This window comes from Rhipicephalus microplus, unplaced genomic scaffold (genome assembly GCF_043290135.1).
Source record: "Rhipicephalus microplus isolate Deutch F79 unplaced genomic scaffold, USDA_Rmic scaffold_12, whole genome shotgun sequence".
Lineage (NCBI taxonomy): Eukaryota > Metazoa > Arthropoda > Arachnida > Ixodida > Ixodidae > Rhipicephalus > Rhipicephalus microplus.
In genome coordinates, this window is record NW_027464585.1 from 39,764,165 (window position 1) to 39,784,419 (window position 20,255).

The window sequence follows — 20,255 nt, forward strand, 5'->3', positions numbered from 1 at the left end:
CGCTAGTTCTTGAACCAACCGTAGAGCGCGGTATTTGTACATGTAACGAAGCACATATACGCTGAAAAATGCAAATAGTACAATACTAGAGGACGTTACTTGTAGTATGATAAATAATGAAAATCACAGCATACCCATGGAATTGAAGATAATGAGTGGGGCGAAGCGCACATCAGTCCGTCTGCGCTTCCGTCCGTCCATTCGTTCTTGCTTCAATTCATCCGTGCATCCGTCTAACCATCCGGTCGTGCGTTCGTCCATTCATGCATACGTCTGTGTGTCCGTCCATCCATGCGTCTATCTATCCGCCCTTCCGTGCGTCCATTCCTGCGTTCGTCCATGCGTCCGTTCATCCGTCTGTGCGTTCATTCGTTCACCGTGCGTCCATTCGTTCATGCCCTTGTGTCCGTTCATGCATCCGTCCATGCGTCCACCCATCTGTCCACCCGTGAGACCATCTGCCCGTTTTCTCGTGCGTCGATTCATGCGTCTGTCTGTCCTGAAGTCCGTTCCTGCGTTCGTTCATGCATCCGTCCATGCTTTCGTCCACTCGTCTGCGAGTCCGTCCTCTCGTGCGTTCGTCCTCTCGTGCGTCCGTCCTCCCGTCTTTCCGTCTGGCCATCCGTCCGCTTCGCCCAGTCGTCATCATTTACCTCATGGATATGCTGCGTATTTTTATACAGCGTAGCCTAATAAAAAGATAAAAAGAAAATATGTAAATATTATGTTCAAGATTGTTGGTAATAATATTAGGAAACTTCACAAGTGGAACTTCATGTTCAAGATTGTTTGCACTATTATTAGTAAACCTCCCCAGTGGAAGTTTTTCGTTCTTTGCTGTTCCTAGTTTCCTGGTTCTCTTGTGGAATTTTACGTTTCTCTGCACCGGTAAACAACAATGGCGTCACTTGGTTGAAGCAAGTTCACATCGAAGCTTGTGAGCAAGCATGGGTGCTTGTTCGTTAGGTGATGTGTATTCACTGAGCAGGAAGAAATGAAAGCAGGGTGCGTCGTGAAATATTTTGTTTCCCGTACATGCAGTCACCGAGAAGGTGTGTGCGAGTAATACTATCAGGCGAAGTTAGAATCTAATCGCTATAACTTGAGCGACACCAGCTGCTTGGAAGAAAGTGATTGGAAACAGCACGTAAAACCAGTTACCCTTTTCTTGAATTGCGTTGCGTATGTAGTTGAGGTTCTATCTGCCTAATAATGTTGACACAATAACGCTGGATATCGCGTACCGTAACACCGCTCCCGTCGGCGTCTACAGAGGGAGTCGTTCCTTGCGGTTTGCCTGTGTGACAGACGCGTTCATTTATATTGCCCAGTTGACTGTGTGAAAACACCGTTCTTGGTCGTGTAAAGATTGCGTTTCCCCCACTCGGACTCACGAACGTCAGACGCCCGCTCATGACCGATCGATGCCAAGATTTCTGCTTCCTATTGTTGCCTCCGCGTCTCCTAAAAAATAACTCGAGCACCTCCACAAGGTTTTCGTATGCGATTCTTGTGTGATTCTTAAAGAGAAAAGAAGAGTGAGCCCCGTAACTGTCTGTGTCAGAGTGCGACACCTCAACAGTAGCTCACGAGGGATGGGGGTAAGGAGAAATAAAAAGGATATGATTAAAAGGTAAATAGATAGAGAGAATAGGAAGAGAGCGAGGTGCAGGGACAGCGAACTACAGAGAACGACGGAAGTAAGGAGGAGATAGGAAAGGTGGACACGGTCGCAGGAGTCCGAGGACGGGGCACCACTCAGCGAGAGCTGATGTCGGCGGCAGGAGATGGCGTAGGGGGAGCCAGTCGGCCAGAGCTACGCTGTCGTTGGAGATCGCGGGGGCACAACCGGTCGGAGCGAAATCCAGAAAGCGAGTCCCAGAAAGTTTTTGCGTCTCTAAAAGTAGTAAAACGATGATGCCAACAAGGTATGCACTGAAATTGAGAAAATTATTTGTTGGCTTTGCTTTGTTCTAGTCGCCCAGCGCCTGCTCGGCTGTATGCTTCTTTTTTTAGATAAATCTCAACGCTTCAAAGAGGCTTCGTGTTCTTTCTCTTAAAATATAACATTTATTTATTTCCTTTTTAATAAATGTATGATTCATTGCATGGTGGTCGTGCGGAAAAGTACATATTGGTTGCGCTTGCTAAACCAAAACGGAAACCGCACGAAAACGAACTACTTCGCGTAGTAACACTTGTTCAGAAGCTCCGCCCACGCAGCTTTGGCTGTGCTGCCACAGAAAGTTGTCACCGAGTATAGTCGCCCCGAATATATATGCAAGACGCTAAAATAGAAGAGAAGCAGACATAACTCACTTAAACAGTACCATCTGTAACTACTTAGAAAAGTTATAGAAACATTGTCTGTGCACTTTCAGCCACACAAAACTATATACGAGCACCAAGAACTATTTACACTGCACGGCACCCATGTACACCTTACAACGAAGCATTAGGTTGCTTCATATGAGCACTGGGGCTCAGATATAGTCCTCATTTTTTGACGTGCATAACGTCACTTTCGATGTTGCCCGCGAGTTCGATCTCCTAGATCACGAATGACAGTTTGTTCACTACATGTTAGGACGGGTGTACGATGTAGTTGTTTTCACATCAGAAGTTGGAGCCTTGAGGAGCACCAGTTGGTCTGTTTCAAACACATCGTCCTTGTGGTGCTTGTTTAAGTGCCGCTTCTGTTTTCCTTGGGCCAATAAGATGTGCGTGGCTGCAAGCTCCCTGGCTTTTTGAAGTCGTTAACGCGCTACCGTTTATAGTTCAATTCTTCTTTGAGCTCTTCAAGCTCTTGGCGGCTGTATAACACATTTAATGGTAGATTGAGCTTTTTGAGCTCTTCAAGCTTGGTGTCACCAGCTGTTCGTTTCTCCGCTGGTGTGGGTTGGAAGATTCAAATCTTCCTACCACTTCGAAAATTCTGCATTTAGCAGAAGATGACACTCCGCAATAAAATGGCCACTTCTGGAGCAGTTCAAGCACAGATCTTGAATTATCCACACATTTCCTTGAAAACTTTCACGAACATGCCTTGTGGAATGAGTCTGTTGCCACGACGATGATGGCTTTGGTTTTGTAACCCCTCCTTTTGGCATACTTTTCTGAGCTACCACATCATTTGATCCGCTAGACTTTATGGTGTCTGTGAGTGGACGATGGTGCATAGGCTTCCGAGGCACACGCTTTGCGTTAACACGGCATTCGGCACTGTGAATGACGTTCCGCGTTCTTCCACGGCCAAAACTTCCATGCGTTCCTCAAAATTCCTGATCTGCTCAAAACGTAGAAAAGGAACTTGTCATATCCTCTAGCCGGTTAAATGCCTTATCAAAAACGTGCTTTTTTGTCTTGGACGACAGTGTACTAATGATAACTTGGGACTTTTCCTGTTGTAGTACGGGATAATTGCATTGCTTCATCAGGTCGAGCTTTCCGTATGCCAAGTCTGTACAAGACTCGCCTATGCTTTGCGTTGTGCCGGACATTCGCTGCTTAGAGGTTGTATCGCAGCCCACAATATAATGTCGGAAGAACGCTGTCTTCATATCGGTGCATGTACTGATACAGCCACCTTTATGTGTTGACGTAACCATGTAAAAGCGTTTACTGGGAATGGCATGGCAACTTGATCAAGAACGCTGAAGGTTTAAACCAACAGTAAACTTGGTGAAACCAGGCGTTGAGATCTTTCTCAATATGCGGTAGGCAGCTCGTCGCGAAACTTTAAAAAAGGTTACGAGCTTCTTCACTCTTATCATCACTTCTACACGAGAGTATCACTTCTGGCTTGTCTCTGTTGGTTTCTCGAGCAGCGTCTGAAATTCATCAACGCACTGCTCTCCTCTGCCCTCGTGCTTGATTCGGCGTCAGCATCTTCATGCGTTTTTAACACTAAACGATCGACGAGTTCTACTAGGGGAGCAAGTAGGTTGCAAAAAAATTCGGGACTTGCCTTCAGCTGCGAGTCAGTAGGTGGTTTTGGTGCGTCGTCTTCTATAGCGGTGGCGTGGCTCTTGAGGAGCATCAGTTTCAGTTCCTGCAATTCCCGTCGGAGCTACTCCACCTTGGTTTTTAGAGCATCAGCTTCGTTTACGGCTAACCTGTAGGCTTCAACACAGGCGGCGTCATTCAGCTGCTCTAACAGGTCAATGTAACACGGGGCCGTCGCCAACTCGAGTTCACGGAGCCGACGCTGTCTTGAAGTCAGTAGTTGAGCTAAAAGAGCACGTAGAGAGCGACGTCCTCACATAGAAGATGCAAACATCTTAGTTCACCACGAGCCATTGGGAGCCAAATGTGACGTGCCGTTGTGGCCATTGGATATATTGGGCTCTAAGGTGGCCTAAGGATGACATCCGGAAAGGGGTAGCCGTCGCCAACTAACGGTGACAAAAACTCTTTCGTTTATCTTCTATTTCAACAAAAAATGACCTCCACACACATTTGAGAATAGAAAGGAATTCCCAGACCCCTTTCTTCATTTTTGGAGGCTCATCGAGCGAGTGCGAGCTCGGCGCCAATTTTCTTTGTCTTCTTCACGCGAAGGCACGAAACAAACAACGAGCGTCATCTGCTATCATTCGTGACACGTATAAAATCCGAATATTGGCGCAATGATTTCCGTACCACTGTTCGCACGGAATATGCGTTCGCATTTTTTGTCTCATTATGTTCGCCCACCTCGGTGGAACAGTTGCTCTAGGTTGCTGACCAAAATGTCGGGTGTTCCATCAGGGCCATGGCGCTCGCATTCCAACAAGGTAAATTGGCCCGTTTACTGTGCGATGTCAGTGTACCTTAAAGAACAGCTGCTCAAAATTTTCGGAGCCTTCCACTACGGCGTCTCTCATAATCATATTGGGGTCTTGGGATGAAAAATCCCAAATAATATTATTACTGCTCTCACTCTGTTCACCATGAAATACCGTTCTGTTCTAATGTTCTCGGCTGTTTCCAGCTTTACTGCTGTTTCATCATCTTATCACGAGCGTTTGGCGCCATAATTACGGCCAGGCGCGACTGGAACCATCCACTTCAACTGGAAGCCAATGTCTTCAACAGTGTTACTGCAGCCACATAGTCTCCATATTTCGGCCTGATGTTCTCGTGAAGACTCACAGTCGATTCAGTACACCTCATAGAACCACCTCTAACGCCATCATATGTTACTTTGCAGCGGCGGTAGGAATGCGCGCCGCGGAAGATCAATGTCAGCCTGACGCCTCCCACTTGGGCCTCGACATCACATCGAGAATGCCGCTGTTACGGCCCATGATTTCGCATCTAAGTTACCTCAGTTATGCTGCTAGCATCAAACAAGAGCAATTACTAGCTTTTTGCGGTGCCGTGCCCACCAGAGTTCTCCCATCTCTTAAAAAACCAGACACCTGGCCTGTCTTGTGTCTGTTGAACTGACCCGACCTTTTCTTATTGCTTGCTGGCTGCGTTCAGAAAACCCTGGCTCTATGTCGCAGGCGGAGGCTGTACGCATTCACTCAGCCACTGAAAACTCTACGTGAACTCAAACATGGATACGCTGCTTTGGTAACTGCTTTGGTACAGTGCTCGACAAAATGAATTTCATTTCCTTAAAGACCCCACTTGGGGGTGTTACATGAGGGGTGAATATATATATATATATATATTATTGTGCAATCAACCACTTATATTAATTGCGTGACAGGTGATGGGTTATACTTTGCAGGAATAAACTCGGGCAGGTAGGGGCGGCAGTGCTGTGGGAATGGTCGTTCCACTCAGCAAATGCACGTAGGACGAAAGAGGTAGAGAATATCGTGGTGCGGCTGCGTGGTCTGGCGACTTGCAAGGTATGACCAGTGCGGTGAGATGTGTGGGCTGGAAGGGTGATAAAGTCTGGCCAGTCACGGGAGCTGTATTAGAACTTGTGAAATAGGGCTAATGTAGCAATGTGGTGACGAAGTGCAAGCGTTGATACGAATGATTCTTCTGTCATTGATGACACACTGACATGACACGAATATGAAGAATGAATAAGTCGTACTGCACGGTTCTGTAAAGCCTCAAGTGAATTTGCTAGATATGCCTGAGGTGGGCTTCAAATAGCAGCTGCGAACTCAAATTTTCATCTGAAGATGGATTTGTAGGCTAGCAGTTTGAAATGTTTAGGAGCATAACGTAAATGCCGTTTTAGAAATCCGAGCAATTTGTTAGCACTTCTGATTACGTTCATGACATGTCCACCCCACGTTAGATCATGTGACAGATCATGTTACACCTAGGCACTTGTAGGAATGCACTGCGTCCAAGGCGACGTTACTGATTGTGCAAGCGAAAGTTAAGGGGCTTTGAGATGCGAGAAGGACAATGATCTGCATTTTGTTGGGTTAAGTGTCATGAGCCACGGATCACACCATGCTTGAATAGAGTTAAGGTCATCTTGAAGTGATTGCTGCTCAGATGAGTTAGTAATGGTACGATAAATGACGCAATCATCGGCGAACATACGACTGCGACATGAAACGTGCAAAGGTAAGTCGTTAATATAGATCAAGAACAATGAAGGGCCGAGGTCCGTGAGGGACACCGGACGTTACTGGAAGAGGGTTAGAAATGTGCTCATTAACAAAAACCGATTGCGAACGGTCTTTTAGAAAGGCTTCAAACGGATTAAAAACACTGGGTTTATAGTTTAAGACAGAAACTTTAAAAAGAAGAAGCTGATGTGAAACTATCACACGCTTTCGCGAAGTCTAAAAAGATGGAGCCTGTTTGTTGATTACAATTTAGGTTTAGGTGTACATCATGAAGGAAGTTATTGAGCTGAGTTTCACAGGAGAAACCTTTACGGAAACCATGTTGGGAACAATGAAAGAAGTAGGTTGAATCTAGAAAGGCCATGATCTCTGATTAAAGGACATGCTCGATGATTTTGCATGGTAGGATTGTTAATGATATTGGATGATAATTCAATGGTGACTGCTTACTGCGAGATATATGAATGTGAACGACCTTTCCCACTTTCCATTTATCGGGTAAGTGGCCTGTTGAAAGAACTGGGAAAACAAAAGACATAGATAAGCAGCAGAAATATTCTTGGCATTTAGCAAAAACTTTGAAGTGATTTCATCAAAACCAGATGATGATGTAATCTGCAGATATTATATACGAGATGTTATGTCATCAATTCAAAATACAATGTCAGGCACCAGAAGTTCACTAGGAATACGCGCATATTTTAATACGGGTTGAGGCACGGCATGATTATTAGTAAATACACTTGCGAAGGCGGTGTTGAATGCGTCCGCATATTCTGCGTTGCCTATGACTTCAATGTTTTCATTGGCTAGTGTTATCATGTCTTTGTGTTCTTGGTTAATTACATGCCGAAATTGTTTCGGGTTTCGTGTTATCATACCAGGAAGGTCGTTCTGAAAAAAACTTCTGTATTGCATTTAGGCATTCGATTTCCGCTAGGTAGTACTTATCCCACATCAATGGGTTGTTTTTCTCTTTGGCAGCTTGAAAGAATCTTTTTTTTAAATTTTCTAACCTCTTTAGTAATTTCTTAATCCATGGTTTGTTTATCGTAGCGCGGAAGCTACATACAGGTATATGCTTATCAAGTAGTTCTAGTACTTTGTTCTTGAAAAGTAGCCAATTTTCGTGCACTGGACGATTACAGAAGCCCGTCTCAAATACAGAAAAAAACTGGTTAGCTCACTGTTAATAGCGTCGTAATTGGCCTTATCATAAAGTCGAATTGTTTTTTTTTTGTAAGATTCTTGTACTAGCGCGGCAAAATGGAAAGTTGCATCAATAACTTTGTGATCGCATATTTCCCCTAGATGTGCGATACTTGTGATACGGTCTGGATTGTTAGTTAATATAAAATCTAGGATGTTTGTTGAGCCCTGTGCGACACGAGTTGGTTCAGTTATCAACTGCGAGAGGTCAAAGTTGAGGCATACGTCAATAAAGTTAGATGTTTCTGGGCTACTAGTTGAAGTTCTGTAGTTTTGCTAGTCGATGCGAGGACAATTAAAATCCTCGAACAGAACGACGTTTGCGTTCGGATGCACTTTTGTAAGGGTGCTTAGAAAACTGTTCAGTTAGTTTAGAGGGGAAGTCGGGGTTACTTTGGGGTGGCCGATAGCAAACGCCTAAAAGTACGGTTCGCGGTACCGCACGGATGATAACCCATAACATTTCAATATCTGTATCAGTGTGAAACGTTGAAGATGATAGCTGCTGATTCATTGACACAAAGACTTATCCCCCACGTCCATCTTGGCGATTCTTGCGATAGCAATTAAAGTTAGGCATATCGGCTAGAACTTCAGCATCACTGATATTGCTATGTAGCCACGTTTCCGTTAGTATAAGGACATTGCTGGTAGAAGATAATAGAACGTTTGACTCAAGTTGAGGCATCGACGAAAAACTACGAATATTAGTAAACATTACAGAATGCAAGGTTAGCCCGAGAAACTTTATGGGGAGTTTTTATTTTTTTTACAGCGTGCAGATATCTACTGGCATTCTTTGACAGATTGCGAAACTTCATCATAAAAATGTTTCTTTGAGCCAATAGAGATGGTCTCGTAAGGCAGGAAAAAATGAGCGAATTTCGTTTTGGCAAAAGCCACCAAATGCTAACGAGCATTTTTTACAGAGCAGGAGAAGTCTTGTGCAATGCTGTAATTCGTTTCTTTTAATTTGCGCGCATGAAAAAGAACAGCTTCTTTTGTCTTGTAGAAGCTACACTTAACAATAATAGGGCGACCACGCTCTGTAGACTGGCGGCCTAGACGATGAACCCTTTCAAGTTCTTTCGGATCTAATGTAAGGTCAAGATGGTCACGACAGTGTTCTATGACCAGTTGTTTCGTTTGGGTGCAACTCTCTGAATAGCTAGGCTCGGGCAGGCCATAAAATACCAAGTTGTTCCGTCGTGACCAATTTTCAGCATCGTCAAGGCGTGTGTCGAGTTCAAAAACTTCGTGAGTCGTCTGGGTAGTGTCGCACTTAATGTTTTCGATTTCCGCGTGAAGTGGGGCCAGACCCTGGCAATGTTTTTCAACGTCATTCATGCACAGGCTCAGGTGGGTGATGGCTTGATTTGTTGTAAGAAGCTGATTCTTCAGCTTATTTACATATGAAATTAGTTTTCACTGACCAGCTGACATTTATATGCAATTCTTCACGTATAGCAGCCGAGTTAGGACCCGGGTTTAACTCAACATCACCCGACTGCATGAGTAAGGATCGAATGACATCTATACACTCGACAACAATAAAAAAGCAGCACTATGGGCTCAGAAGTTGTATTAAAAAGTAGTTGCTCGATTATTTCGAGAACAGAGCATATGCTTTACTAACCTGCATGGCAAAGGCAAGTGGATTACTGCTCTGCGCTGTAGCACAGCTGACAAGCCCACACAGTGCCACTGTTGATCGCAGCTCTTCTATAGGCGATGAAAAAGGTGATGTTCCAGGCGATGCAGCCTCCCACGGTGAAGTGAAGACCAAGTGTTGCAAAATTAGCGCCCTCTGGACGAGTGAAGTGCTCGATTCCAGTCGGGAAAGGGGCGTTGCTAGGTACAAGGGCCGCGCTTCACAGCCATTTCTCTGGGACCGGCCTGTCGACGCACTCTCGGTGATAACTGTTGATAATGCAGGCGACAGTATGCGCGAGATCGCAAGCGCGAAAACCTGCATGCATGTCAAAGGTAAGTGGATTACTGCTGTGCGCTGTAGCACAGCTGACGAGCCCAACTTAGGCTCACCTTAGGCTAATGTAGAATCAACTTAGGCTAAATGTAGATGCGTGAGAAAAGGATCATTGATTTCATATGTGGGGATTATTGTCCGAAAGCCCCCATATGAATATGAGTGACGCCATAGGTAAGGGCTCCAGAAATTTCGACCACCTGGGGTTCTTTAACGTGCCCCCAAATATGAGCACACGGGCCTACAGCATTTTAGCCTACATCGAAATTGCAGCCACCGCAGCTAGGATTCGATCCCGTGACCTGCGTGTCAACAGTTAGAAAAGGATCATGCCAGCATACTTACGGCTGGGGACAGCAGAGAGCCTGCTATTCGCGATATGTCTGAAAAAGCTGACGTCAGCTGCACACGGGAAGAGCAGAGGTGGTGTCACTTGAAGAGGCGAAGTGTTCGGCAGCTACCCCTACTCGTGCTCCACCTGCAGACACACTGCCCTGAGTTACAGATCACGTCATGCCACTGTTTTCTTGCTGTGACGAAGCGAAAACAGAATGCGTCGTTTCAACGTCTGCTTTTTTTCGGTTTGTAAGATGCTAATAAGGATTGCGTAGATTTGGAACGGACAACAAGTAGGCTGTGTTCTGAAAGTTTACACAGATACACAGTTTAAACGGATTCATAGATTGGGTAGATGAGGTTACTTTTTTTCAAAGATAAGGAGCAATACTTGTCACGTGCACGAAATATGAAGGGCACAAAGTTTTCAGTACGCGAGTTTGTTAGAAACATGAAAGCCTCGTAGAACGCGAACAGAATTAGTGAATACACAAGATAAGCCATTTTAACTTCTAGTAGACAAGCAGCGCATCATACACATAGCGCATACGTCTACGGCGCTGTCACTGAGTGGGGTGTATGCTAATGCAGATAGTGTAAAGAAACGTACAAACGTTCAGGTTGAAGCAACTGCATAAGTCTTGCATTTTACTGTCACTAAGAGTATCAATCACTAATACTAGAAACATCCTGTCCAAACGTGACATGGTCTGATCTTACGTCGCTGATAGCCCTTCCGAAATTTTTATCTTCACTTGGACGTGACGTAAGGCTGACGTCAATGACAGTAAAATTTTTACGAGTTCTGACAGCTAAAACATGTATCGATGCGATCGCCGACACAGAAAGGGTGGGGTGGTTGGGTTATTCTAGTTATTAAAGGATTCAGAACGTCACACTCAATAGCTTCCCATTTCAAAATGAAATTATCTGGGTTGGATGCACAATTCATTTCACAAAAGTATTCCTCGGCAGCTGTTATCGTCCTGCCTATTGTCATGATCACTTCTTAGACGAGTTGCGCCAGAGCATTAGTTCTGCCATCGAAGTATGCCACTGTACACCCATATTTTTTGATTGGATGATTTTAAGCTAACATTTATTACCTGGAAACAGTTGTCTTTTTCTAAGCACTCAGGTGAATTCATTAACTTAGCTTCAGACTTTAATCATGATCTCGTTATTACTCACCTAACCCACGATTTGAATACACAAGGCCTCATTCTTAACGGCCCCTGAAACAATTGACCACATACACTATTAGAACGAATTTAGTGTCCACAAACTGCTGAAAGTAGATCTTGCTGTCCAGCCACCTCTTGCTAGATTTTAATAAAAGAAAATTAGAGATAATAATAAAGTCGACTATATGACGCCAACAACGAGAAACGTGTGTTTTTTTTTTACAATGTGATACTGCCTTTTATACAGTCGCTTAGCTGAAAAAAACTGGCTTCTTTTCAAGAATAATATTGGAGCTCGAATAGGAAAACAGGGGCCTTTAATCCACTCTGTGTGCCGGTATGGTGGCACCACCCCTCGGCTTGTGCGGAGAAAGCGATTGCACCCTCTTGCGACCCCACATAGGACCCTATACATTTTGAATAAAATATACGCTGCCATGGTGAAATATTGGACAAGCGTCATCTCTTTGAAGTATTTCACACCACAACAAGACTCTTTTATTTCCAGCGCCTTCGCACGCTTCAAGCGAACCCCTCTAGCACCGCTTTTTATAATTTTTTCGGTAACCGTGGGAGTGCGCTCTTGCAGTCGGCATCGCACCCAAGACCGGCTCGGCTCGTCTCTTTCGTGGTGGCCGCGTCTTCCTTGAATATTCCAACGTAAGTTTGCGTAAAGGTTGTGGCCGCCCGTCGGAAATCATCCCCGATTGCGCTAAGCTGACGTCGCGTTAACGGCAATGCTTCAAAAACTTCAGACATGCACTTTTGTTCATTGGTCGCTGTGCAAGATGGCCTCTTATACAAGATCGCGTTTTTTTCTGACAGTCACCTGTGTGCGTAGCTCTCAGCGTTGCGGCAGTTGACGTGATGAGGAAAAGAGGTGCTACATCGTGCATGCGACGGCAACATTCACGACGTTACTGTACGCGCACGACTGTGCTACAGTTGAAACACGACGCTTGGCCTCGACACCAGTGTGAGGTGACAAGTGTGTTGTTATTGTTCTAGCGTTGGTTAATATTAAATCGTAATTAGTATACCGTTTTTGCAAAGGTCAGTCAATCTGTAAATAGCCCTACCATATGCTCGCTATTCCACAAACATTACTTTTGAAATAGCATGTCTCGCGGATTTTGACGTATTAGAGGAGAATATATCATACGCATACTACACGCGTGCCCATTTCCTATTTAAATCCAGGAAATGTTCTGCATGTGAACTTTCTGTGCAAACATTGATTTTTGGCGCCTAATATTTAAAATGTAATTGAAAGAAAATTGTGGCTTCAATTGTGTTAATGATTAGATTTTTCAGAAACACGTGATTGTAATTCAATTTGAAGTTCATAATATTTATTTGGTCCGAAAAATAAACAAAAACTGCGAATGTTTGTTGACCATTTGCTCTGGTGCTTGCACACATTATTGTGCTCTTGTGTGACACCTATAACAACATGAATTCGCTTTCCGTTTCTTCTTTTTATTTGTAATTACCTGGACACAGTTGACAATTTATGTCTTTTTTGAGTTTTAAAGCATTATTAAGCACAGCTATTATCTGCAATGTTACTATTCATGGTGCTCAATAGAAGAAGAAGGGCTTTCTATTTGTAATAGCTTATGTTTCGTTTTTATTAGCTGGTGACGCAAAAAAATTCATCGCATGCACGTTAGAAACGCATGCGTTACACCGCGCTTGCCCATAACTTTTAAAGAAGTGAGATGAAATAATCGACAAACATAATGGCTGTCTAGTGGAGCAGCGTCAGCAGTGAAAATATGAAAAAAAGTATATAAACTGGAATAAAGGAAACGGTTAGCAGCGTGCACATCCGCTTTTTGCCACCATTCGCCGTTGGTGGTGCCACCGGTACCGCTCAAAGCAGCAGCGCACGAGGTGGATAACGATTACTTACGATAAAACTGATCCATGGTTCAAAACGTTTTTGCTCAGACTTATAGAAACAAAAAAAGAAGTGGCTGTATAAGTCATCGAAAAATTCACATTCGCAGATATCTTGGGATAGTACGAGGAATGCCTAAAGGCACTTTGCCATGAGATTGAATCTGCCAAAAATAAATGCTATTCTCAGGATTTGGCTTCACTACTGAACCCATAAACGTTCTGGAAGTTTTTATAGCGATGATTAGTTCATTTCATCGCACGATAAAAATATCACTCATTTAGCCGACACTTATAGATTAGAAATAGATTAAATAAGGAAACCAGCAAGCGCAGACTGCACTACATACATACAGAAATGGAAACCAGTGCAAATAAGACTTACGCCTTTTGGACGAAGCTGAACGTATTTTTGAACCGTGGTACAACACTGGCAAGTGGGCAGAAATTGACTATAACTGGGCGCAGCGTATCAGGAGCGAAATTTGCAAATATATTCAATGACCACTTAGCCAATAATACGCATAATAAAACGTCTAGTGATTTTATTCAATTTCTACCAGATCCAAATTCATCCTCCACATTTTTTGAGCCTGTAGTGGACGAAGACGTTTATTCCGTTTTCTCGAAACTTAGAAATACATTATCTTGGGTTGGTATGCAGATTGGACCCATTAAATATGCGCTAGATATTCTTGTTCCTTATATCACTCACATATTTAATCTCTGTTTTTCAAGTGCAACGTTTCCCGAAAGAATGCAGACAGCAAAAGTCAGTGTTTTGTTTAAAAAAAGCGACAAAAATGATTTCAAAACTACAGTCCCATGTGTATTCTTCTGGTGTTTTCGAAAGGTTTAGAAAAGCTTAAGCACCGTCAACTGTACCAATTCTTAGAAAAACACAACGTGATTTTCCCAACTCAGTTTGGTTTCAGGAAACATTGACCTACGGAAATGGCATTATTATAACAAAAAGAGTACATATTATCAGAATTTGAAAACAAACGTGCTGTTCTCGGTATGTGTGTTGATTTTAGTAAAGCCTTCGACAACATTCAGCATTCCACGTTGTTTGAAAAGTTTCAGTGCTACAGAATTCGTGGTCATGCACTAGACTTAACAAAAAGCTACCTTAAATATCGCAAACAGGTGGTTGAAATAGATAGAAAATTCTCAGAGCTGAAGCCTATTACTAAGGATGTACCTCAGGGAAGCATCCTTGGACCTTTTCTTTTTATAGCCTATATAAATGACTTAACTCGTATTTATTCAGATGCTAAATACGTCTTATATGCCGATGATGTCAGCATGTTTGTTTCAGTTGAAAATAGTATCACGCTTGAGGAAAAAATGAACCATTCTCTTGTGAAACTAATGCTCTGGTCATGCCGTAATAATTTAGACATAAACACTAGTAAAACAAAGGCGGTACTATTCCGACCTAAAAATAAGCCCGTTAATGAAAACATACACCTCAAGAATGGCGATACTTATATTGAGCTTGCAAATAGTATAAAAATTCTTGGAGTTACATTTTCGAGCAATAGGCTTTGGAGTGAACACATTGACAGTGTGCTGAGTCAGTTATCTCGCGTAGTGGGTATGGTGTACAGTGGCAAAACTGTTATACCATACAAGCTAAAACTCTTACTTTATAAATCACTTTTCTATTCACATCTTACCTATTGTTTCTTGGTAAGGGGGACTACAACTTACACGAACTTGCAAAAACTGTACCTTATGCAAAAGAAGTATATTAGAATTATTTTTAACTTGCCGTATGATGCTCACACAAGCGAATTATTTCAACAGGCTGGAATACTACCCGTACATCGTCTCTACAACTTTAGGTTAGCTTTGGCAAACAGGCGTGAATTGAAAGAAAGTCTACATTTTTTGCATGACCTCTCAAAAATGCAGCCAAATATTACATTGTTTAAAACACTAAACAATGAAACATGGAAAATAAAAACTTCGAGAGTAAACTACTCTACAGATAAGTTATCCTACATAGTTCCTATGCTACTTAATAAATATGTGAAAGCTGGCATAGATTTTTTACACTGTACGCAGATTCAATTGCGTGATATACACATGTTTAGTTTCTAAGATTTCTTTGCAGTTGCTGTATTATCATGATGGCTGTTCTTATTTTGGTAATTTGGACCTTATTTTCATATCTTTATTCATACTTATTTATTTATCTATTTGGTGTTGTTGTTATTGTTGTTAATTTCACATTGCTGATTGTTGGCCACTGCTGTCGTGCTAAAAGGTAGCTGTGGGCCTTTGTCAAGCTGCCTCTTTTGGAGAGGAGCTTTTACCTGCAGCTGTCCCTCATCAAACTATTTAAATAATAATAATAATAGTAGTAGTAATAATAATAATAATATTGATAATAATAATAATAGCAATAATAATTAATTATTTATTTATTTTATTTATTTACAGATACTGCAATCACCTTTGGTGATTTTAGCAGGGTGGTACATGAAGTTAGTCATGAACAAATGGCAAGTACAATGTCATATAATATATACAGGTTATACAATGTCTATAGGGCAAATACAAACTTCAACTGGCAATATCATACAATAAAAATAGAAGACTACAATTATACAAGCATGTACAGTGGTATGTAATACGATTCAACAATTCAACTGGTTAGTGCACTTTCTAATTTCGAGGAAAACAATGCCAATGAGGGTGCTGAAACAATTGCATTAGTTAGTTTGTTCCACTCGACTATGGTGCGAGGAAAAAATGAATACTTAAAGCAATTATTGTGTGTGGGAAAGGGGGTTATGGTGAGGTCATGTCTCTGCCTGGTAGAGTAGCCAGAAGAAAAAGAAAAAATATCGGCTATGTCTACTTGATATTGGCCGTTAATTAGTTGGTACAGAAACTTAAGCCTTAAGTTACGGTATCTTAATGATAAAGGTGAAAGTTGAGCTCTGCTTAATAGGTCAGTAACGGAAGTCCTCGAAAAATTATTGTAGACAATTAAACACAATAAATAACAATAACAAAAATAACAAAACACAAAAATAACAATAAATTATTATTATTATTATTATTATTATTATTATTATTATTATTATTATTATTATTATTATTATTATTATTATTATTATTATTATTATTATTATTATTATTATTATTATTATTATTATTATTATATTATTATTAATATTATTATTATTATTTCTTAAACTCATTGCTTTTATCCGTGCATGCACGGCCGTCTTGTTGAACCCGTCGATATTACAATTGTCTGAAAATGCAGACAACCTGCAAACGTCGTCATCTTCTGGTATTACCTATATATTTCTAGAACAATTCTATTCCACATTTTTGGGCAGCCGCTCACTACAGAAATGTTGCCTTCTGACTATGACATAGTGAAGGGAGTGCCAGTACATAAATGTGCCAGAAAGTTCAGCTGGAAATTATCACCTCATTTTCTTGACGTGCTTGAGTTTCGACATGCTTGATCACGTCACAGCTTCGAATATTTACGCTCATTTAAAAATTCTAGCAATTTCTTTTTCTCCAATCATGCAGCATGGGTTCCGAAAGGGTCGTGCTTGTTTGAGTCCCCCCTCCCCCTCCAGACCTATGTTACAACATGAACAGTATTCTAAAGACAGTATGGATGGACCTTGACCTTGACTTTGCAAAGACATTCGATTGTGTGGCTCAATTCCACTTGATGGTAAAGCTGTGATCGCTAAAACTATACTCGCTTACGCTAACATGGCCCCGCAACTTCCTAAAGAATCGGCAATGACTCACTATTGCGAATAATCATACTTCATCACTTTGTTACGTTTCCTTTGGTGTCCCACAAAACAGTCTTCTTTGTCCTCTACGGTTATTTGTCTATTATAATGTCCTTCCTGACAAACTGTTGTTATGCATGCGTAAATATGCTGATGAATAAATTTGCTGTGAAAACATTTTCTATCGTTTAATCTGCAGAAGTAGTGGTCATCTCACCCTTTAAAAAGACCTCGAGTGTATTAATGAGAGGCGCCAAACATGGCAGACCAAACGTTTACAAAGCAAGCTAATCATATTTAGTCGCAAACATGACAACTTTAATGAACAATACAAATTGATAATGTCATCAGAGACCGGACTGAGAACTACAAGTATCAAGCTAAGATTGCTACAAGCTAAGATTGCAACCGGCCACTTGTGATCTATCTTCTTTGAACGAAGCCAAGTGGCAAGAAATATTGAGTTACGCCTCACTAGAACTACTACGTATAGTTATTGATCACTACAAATCGCGTGCGCTTAGCCTCCATAGCGAGGAAGCCTGCCTTACTGCTCAATTAATTCGCGTGAGTCGGAATCCTTAGAAGCCTATAAAGATAAAAAAAGAATAACTTAAGTACGCCTAAATGCAATAAATTCATTCGTGACGGCATAGACCCGTCTGTATTTACCGCTAATACGAATAATGCTCCTGTTAAATTGTCGGTCACAAGCATGCCCACTGAACCCAGTGATAATGTCGTAAACCTATCGGCTATCACTGTCTCTTGTGCTCGAATAGCTGCATTGTCAAAAGGTCTTACTTTTTGCCCAGCCTCAGGTGGATTTAGTGAATTCTAGCTTTTAAAAGATTTGGATAACTTCGCACGCGACATGCGCCTTAGAGAATACTTTCATGACCGTGAAAATTCTACTAACAATACAATACCAGTGCCGTCGCACAAGAGGTGGACACCACAACCACAACGTAATCAATGCCTCGATATGTACATCAGTGCTTTACAGCATGACGTCCTTGAGGCGTAAAAGACCCGTGTTCATTACCGACAAAATTTAACAAAGAAGGAAAGGCAGCGCTTGAAGAACTATCCAATAACCCTGACATTGTCATGAAACCTGCCGATAAGAGAGGAGCAATCGTCATTCTTGATAGGAAGGATTACATAGCGGAAGCTACCCGACAACTCTCAGACGACAGTTTTTATAGAGCCCTTCCAACCAACCCAATGGATAGTTATATGTCCATCTTGGAAGATAAACTAATGACTCTATCAAGAGAAAAAAAAACTAGAAGAAATAATTGTTCGGTCACTTATTCCGCTTGGCCCTGTAGCCGGCAGATTTTACATACTCCCGAAGACTCATAAACAAGGTAATCCGGACCGTCCTATCATCTCCGGTACAAACACTACAACCGAGAACTTGTCACGCTATGTTGATTCCGTTACTAAACATATTTCCGAGACATTTCCATCATTCGTCAAGGACACCAATAATTTTCTTCAAGACATATCAAGTCTTAACATTCCCCCAAACACAATACTTGTAACACCGGATGTCACTTCACTTTATACTAACAAACCGCATGCCGATGGAATGGCTCCAGTGCCTAATGCATTCGAAGATTCTTGCCTCGATAAACCAATCGATAAAGAAGCACTACAATTGCTTTTGAAGCTTATCCTTGAACTCAATAACTTTGAATTTATTAATTGTCATTACGTTCAAATCAGTGGCACGTCAATGGGAACCCGAATAGGCCTTATGCTAACATTTTCTTGGGCATTCTAGAGAATAATTATCTGTCCAGCACAGACCTACAGCTTTTGTTTTGTAGATGGTTTATAGATGATATATTCTTAATTTGGACACATGGGGAGGACACGCTCTGAAAATTTATAGATGGATTCAATAATTTACATCCGTCAATCAAGCTTTCGCACAGCTATTCGATAAATTCTGTTAACTTTCTGGATGTCACGTCGCGCTTACCCAAGGAAAATTGCTCACAAAATTATACCGCAAACCTACTGATAGAAACCAGCTTCTCTATTTTCAGAGCAGTCATGTGCGACAGTGCAAGACAGGTATACCTTATAGTCAGACTCACCTTTTTAAGCGATTGTGTTCCGATCGCGAAGACTTCCTATCTAACTGCGAGCAACTTAAAAGCGCTCTCTTTAAACGACGGTATCCTGCGGACTTTGTCGCTGACGCTATAGACCTAGCAGACCAATTGAATAGAGCCGACATTCTTAGCGCAAAGAGTTTGCCTGAACAACGTGCTGGCACTAATCTCGTATTAACTTACTCGGCATCAGTGCCAAAGATTCTTTCTATACTTAAACGCCACCACAACATCCTCACCCAAAGTGAGCATCTGAAAAATATCTTTCCTGAACCACCTCGCGTAGTTTACCGGCGCTCTAAGAATCTCCGCGATATGCTAACATCGTCAAAATTAAACGAACCCAAAACATCTGGCTGCGCACCTTGCAACAAACCACGCTGCAAAGTTTGCCTACATATTCAAACTACCCAGTAAGCCGTTAGAACGTCGTCTAATATCACCCTTAAAATTCGCGGCCCCTCTAATTGCGATGGCTCTAGCGTCATATACATGCTCGAGTGTGCTGTATGACAAGAACAGTATATTGGCCATTCAAAAACATCGTTTCGAATACGCTTAAACAACCATAAATCGCATACCAATACGCAACCTAACCTCCCACTCTCAAAACATATTCGCTTACCAGGGCACTCGTTCGAAAAAATGAGGGTCACTATACTTGAATCGGGCTTTCATTCTCACCACGATCGGGAAATCCGCGAATCGTACCTCATCTACAAATTCAACACCATGTCATCAGGCATAAGCGAAAGTACAGGCACGCTCTCTAGTGTGCCCACCGAGCATTAACAGCCTCAACCATGGCCCGTAGCGTGGTCGGTTAAGCTTTTTGGATGCCGCCTCTAATGCTTCTGTTATTGTGTATATTTGTGTATCCAATGTTTACAGTCACTTGAGTTTATTAATCGCCGCCGCTATCACGAATGTGGATGCAAGACTGTATTTGAACGCGCACGCGCAATAAAAGCGTATACTACTCATCTTATTCATATCACAATGACAGAGCTGTGTATATGACGCGCAATCTGACTGTAATATCACGCGGTTTTTTTGATATTTTGATATCCATGCTTTCATTGTTGCTTTATCATTATCTATCTCCCGTTCCTTCAACGTTTTGCTGTGTGCACGAAGAAGGGATTTCTGTCCTGTTCTTTGATGTTACATATATATATATATATATATATATATAT

The 20,255-nt window shown here is 42.0% G+C and overlaps 1 long non-coding RNA gene across 3 annotated transcripts in view; it reads right to left on the reverse strand.

Moving 5' to 3' along the window:
- LOC119167846 (uncharacterized) overlaps positions 1-9,643 on the reverse strand; it is a 77,908-nt gene extending 68,265 nt beyond the window's left edge. The window contains exon 1 of one of the 3 annotated variants that reach the window (XR_012888501.1): positions 9,376-9,643. This is a non-coding gene — a long non-coding RNA (uncharacterized LOC119167846). The remainder of the gene's footprint in view (positions 1-9,375) is intronic. The other 2 variants (XR_012888500.1, XR_005109319.2) reach the window with 2 other exon arrangements.
- Between the last annotated feature and the right edge of the window lie 10,612 nt (positions 9,644-20,255).